The sequence below is a fragment of the Talpa europaea genome (genome assembly GCF_964194135.1).
Source record: "Talpa europaea genome assembly, chromosome: 12".
NCBI lineage: Eukaryota > Metazoa > Chordata > Mammalia > Eulipotyphla > Talpidae > Talpa > Talpa europaea.
The window spans coordinates 9,080,295-9,085,847 of NC_140079.1; positions in this window are offsets into that span (position 1 = coordinate 9,080,295).

Below are 5,553 nucleotides of genomic sequence, written 5' to 3' on the forward strand. Positions count from 1 at the left end.
GGGCGGGAGGGGGGCGGTGGGGTGGGCCTGGGCAGGCGGTGGGGGCGGTGGGGGGTCTGGGGAGGGTTTAGCCACAGATGTGTTGTATTTTTTGAAAGTGCAATAACTTGGTATTTTGAAGACCCGGCATGTGGCCAGGACCCCCTGCAGCAGGTGGGAGGGCCCCAGGGTGTGGCACCGTGTGGCGTGGGGGGGTCTCAGTTTTCTAGCCAGCTACCTCGGTAACTCCAATTCAGGTTAACTTCCCTACGGAACAACGCAGATGTCCACAGATGCCGCCGCCGCCGCGCCGGCCCCGCCACTTCTGAGGGGCAGCAGGGGTCCCTCCCCATGCTCTCGATTTGAGGGGGGCTTCTCCCCTCTTCTTGCTCTTGGGTTTTCTGACGGGTACGGGTACCAGGCATGCCCGGCACCCCCTCCCCTGGGCGCTCTTGTCTTCCAATAGGGCTGGGCTGGGGGCTGTCCTCAGTCCCCAGGCACCAAACCTGCCCATCCCCTGGTGGACCCCGGCCTTGAGGGTCCAGCGACTGGGGGGGCTTCCACAGTAGCCCCAGATGCCTCCAGGAACCCACAGTTGGGTGCCTGCCCGCTCCCCCAGCATCCTTGCCCCCAGGAGGCGATGCTTGGTTCTCCAAACCACCTCTGCCCACAGTTCTGTTTTGGCTTTAGTCCCCTCCCCCCAAACCCCAGAATAATTTTCCTTTGTACAAACAGAACTCTCCTAGTCAGGAAGCAATATCACTTCAGGTCTAAGAAGAAAGGGACATAAAATCTGGTCGAGGGCAAATTCAGTTTTACTGTATAAACTCAGTTGCGCAGTTCAGTCCCCCCTCCGTCTGCACTGGCAGCTGAGGGCCGCTGTTTTCTAATATTTGTATTCTAATTTAATTGTTTTTTAAAAATGCAAATAAAAAAGGTCAAAGTGAAGCCACCAAGGAGTCCCCTCTTCTGTGTCTGGCATCACCTTGAGACTTGGGGAGGAGGGGAGCCGCCACGTGGGCGTCACTCCTGCTGTGTGACGCGCAGGCTTCGAGACGAGCGACATTTTGTCAGAGGAGGGAGGTTTCATTTTGAACTTCGGGCTCTGCTGTCTTTCTGCTGCTGGCTCGGGCAGGGAGTTGGGATTGTCCCTGTCTGCCCGGTGGCCAACGAGCTTATCAAAAGGTGCCGGGCATCATTGGCCACCAGGAAATGAAAATCACACCGGAGGCAGACGTCACCCCGCTAGGACAGCCAGACTCAGACAGCCCCGAGCGTTGGCAAGGGTGGGGAGAAACCGGAACCCATATGTGTGGCGACGGGGAATGGAAAATGGGGCCGCCGATGAGGAAAACGGTCCAGCAGCTCCTCCAAAGTTAGCCATGGAGTTTCCATCTGACCCAGCAGTTCCGTAGACCCCGGGGCAAGTGAACACAGGTTCACTCGAAAACTTGTGCACACATGTTCCAGCAGCGTGATTCACAGCAGCCAGAGGTAGACGCAGCCCAGGTCCACTGCGGGATGAATCGATACGCAGCGGGACCTACGCGAACAGGGAAGTCCTCAGCCCTGTGGAGGAAACTGATGCGTACAGCACGGACGACATGTAATAAGCCAACACGAAAGGCCACCCCGGTGTGACTCCATTTCCATGAAATGTCCCAACAGGGACATCCGCGAAGAGAGTGGGCTGGTGGTTGTCCAGACGGGAGTGACTGCTAGTGGGGATGGGTTCCTTTTTGGGGCGATGGAATGTTGTAAAACTAGATGGAGGTGACGCTTGTACAATTCAAATATGCTAAAACCATTGGTTTTCCAAGGGTGACCGGGGCATGCAGTATAGCTCAGAAACAAGTCTCGGTGGAGGGGGTGTGGGAGCATGCGTGCCGAGACCCTGGCTCGCTGAGTGGCTGGACCTGCTGCCGACCGGCCTGGTGAAGGTCCTCCAGTCTCCAAGTGGCTGGCTCAGGTCCTCTGGGGTCTCCTGCGGAGCTGGCAGTGCCCCTCGAGCCCAAGTCGGAGGCCCGGCTTCAAATGTGCCGCTGCATGACCATGTGAGTGCAGACGAGTAAGTGACCTTGCCCCTGAGGGGGGACCTCCGCAACATCACCCAGCATCCCACCCCAAGCTTCGGGCCTGGTGACCAGACTGACTCCCTGTGACACCACTGGGAGCACAGGCCACAGAGGAGGGGCCGAGACCCACCACCTGGCTTATCCTCTCCCAGGTTGTGGCGACTATCTCTGACCCCCTTTGGTGTCTCCCCCATCACCCCACCCCCACCCCAGGCCCTGCTGGCCTGAGTCCCACTCGGGGGACAGGAGGAGGCAAGTACCCTGGAGATGGCTGTGTTTGGTGACCCCTGTGCAGAGGTGGGGGGGCTGTAGCCTACAGCTCCCGCTCCAGAATGGGCCCCAGCCACTTCCAGAGGATGTGGGAGAGCTGCCAGCTCGGGTTTCTGGCTCCATATCCTTAATAATGTCACTGGGGCCTGGCGTGGGGCCATCCCTGGGGGGGCCTCTTGGGTCTTGGGAGATCCTGGCCAAGGCCACCCTGCTCAGGGCCTCCACAAACCCTCCAGATGGAAGTGACTGAGGTGCCCGCCAGGTCGATTCTCCCCACCCATCCTGCCAGTGCCCACACCTTCCCTTGGGTCCCTTTCCGGTGCCACCTGCCTGGAACAGGAGCAGGGGCAGTGGGTCACTTCCTGTGTAGTGGCCCCAGGCCTGGCACTGCAAATAGCACACCCACCCTGCCCTGGGGGACCATTATTCATGTCCCTGTCTACTAGCTGGAAGAGTCAGGCTGAGCTCGAGTCCTTGCCCTGGAACCCCACTTGCAGGGGGCCCGAGTAGTGTGGACAAGGGGCCCACCCAGGGGATAGAAGCCCTCCAAACCCTCCATTCCCCATCCCCAGCCTCCCCCGAAACAAAACACAAAGAACGTGAAAATCAGGCAAATGAGGCGGCAGCGGTCGTAACAGGCTGCGTTTAGTGGTTTCTTTATGTACAAGAAAAATGATTTTTTTTTTCTGGTTTTTCATCATCTTTTGTCTTTTTTTTTTATTATTACTTTTTAAAGCTTCTCCCCCCACCCCCAAAAAGTGCATTTTTATCAATTGATTTTTTTTAATCTCCCACACTTTATAAAGACTCTCAAATACAGTCTGGAATGTCTGCTCTGTGCTCTGCCCCGCAGGTGCTGCCCCAGCTCCCCATTCGCTAGGCCTGGCTCCCCAAAGTCCAAGGCACCTCTTGTCTGGGCCTGTGTGGGGCACAGGGGGGAACCTGGGCATTGGGACCCTCGGCGGCGGCTTCCAGGCAGCCCCGGCCATGAGATGGGGTCTCCCCAGCCCCCTCCATCTCCTAGCCCTGTCCCTCACCCCCCCACCCCATAATTCTATGTATTTTAGTGCGAGCTAGTCTTGACTCTGAGGTTATGGCTCCCAGGGCCCTGAACCCTCCCAGGCCCCGACCCGTCCTGCACCAGCCAACCCCCGCCCCCCTCCAGGAAGGCTGCTTCCTCAGCTTAAATAACTTTTTAAAATAAAACTGCAAATATAAATATCTTTCTTTCTCAAAAAAATAGGACTTTTTCTTTTCTTTTTTTTTCTTTTTTTTTTTCCCCTCTTGCTTTTCCTTTCCCTCTGTCTCACCTCCTACAATCCTGGCTGCCTGGGCTGCCTGGGCCCCGGGGGCCTGGCCTTGGTCCCACCTGGGCCGACAGAGCTGCTCCCGCCATGGTCAGTGGGTCTCAGTAGTGCAAACCCCCCCAGAAGACCCTGGAAGGGGCTGATCCTCCCCTCCCTCCCCGGACTCCCCTTCGGAAGGAAGCAGAAGGACAGCCATGTACAAACGGTGACAGGACGAGATGGCCGCGCGGGGTCTCCTGGGCTAGCTGCCTGAGGGGGGCAGACTTTGGTATGGCCCGCTGGAGCCCAGCTGGGCACAGACCCATCCCCGTGCCAGTCTGGGCCTGGTCTGGCACTTTACATTCACTGGTTTTTATTTTATTTTTTTTTAATTTTTTTGCCTTTTTAAAATTTTCTCTTAATCTCAAAAGGCGGGGCGGGGGTGGGAAGGGCTGTAGGCAGGGAGCAGCAGCAAAGGGTATTAATTCTCTCCCAGGCCCAAAGGCTGGCAATCACTCCAGGTGAGGGCTCTGCACCCCAGAGCCCCCCAGAGCCCCCACCTGAAGCCCCCCCAGCCTGGACCGCACTCACACACACTCACACCGACACACACACACACACACACATCCACGCAACTTCACCAAGATGATGTAAATAACAATTTCGCTTTGTTTTTCTTTTTTCTTTTTTTTTTGTACCAGGCAGTTAAAAAAAACACCCCAAAAAAAGAAAACACACAAAAAAAAACCCCAAACAACCAAACAAAAAAACTTTTTGCTGTGTCCTTTCTGACCAGTCAGCACGTTCCCCCTCAAATATTTTTTTTGTTTGTTTGTTTCCTGAAACGCGAGAATTCAGCAGTATCTTTGGCAACACTTTATCACGACCTTAATTTAAAGAATAAAAATAAAATTGATCCATGTCTATATACAGTATGTGATTGCGTGGAGTTGGGGGGCTGGGCGGGCAGGGGTCCTGGCTCTGGGCCCATGCAGACGCTGCGGCACCCGGGCTGGGCTGGCAGGCAGCAAGAGAGGGGTTAAGGCGGAGTGGGCGGGCAGGGCTGGCAGAAGCTGAGCTCGGAGCTAGGGGCAAGGATTTAGTGCAATTCCCAAAGAGGTTTGTGTTAAAGTGTGCTTGGAGGGGTTCGGCCGGTGTATCCGCCATAGTCCAGAGGCCTCGATCCCCCAAGTCTGGTTGTCCCCACTGGCCAGGACGACAGTTGTGATTTTTCAGTTGGTTTTATTGCAAGGGGGTGTGTGGAGGGGGGAGAGGGTTTTCCTCTCAAGGAACCTCTCTGGGAGCTGGGGTGGGGGGTGTGGGGTCCCTGGCCTGGGCACTCTGCTCGGCTTCCACAGATGGGTTTCAAAAGAGCTCGCCCCTTGACACTAGGGTGTGAACGAGGCCACCTGGCCCTGGGCTCCCCTGCCACCCCCCTCAGGAGGGGGGGGTCCTGAGACATTTGGGGGGCTGATGGGCTCAGGGTGGGGCGGGAAGGGTAAACTAGCCTGCAGAAATAATAAAAGTTGCCTTCTTGAAAAGCTTCCCTTTAAAAAAAAAAAAAAAGACGACGAGAAATGGGGTTCGTCACAGGGCACAGAGACCTGGGGAAGATGGGCCAGTGGCGGGCGGGGGAGAGCAGGGAACCCTGCACCTTGGGCTTTGACGAGGAAGGGTCTCAGCTCAGCAGAGCATCTATTTACAGGGTCCCATACTAGGCATTGCATATGCAAGAGGGAGTCGGGGGGAGGGTGCCCTGGCCTCTGGCAACATGGTCTCCCCAACCCTGGCCCCTGTCCGTGGCCTGTGGCTCGGTCAACATCGAGCCTTTAGGGAGCCAGAGGCTGGGGGGAGGCAGGTGCCAGCCCCCAGATTACAGTCAGTGCCTTTGAGTAAAAAGAGGGGTGTCTGGGGGACGTAAGGCCCTGTAGGTGGGGCCCCAT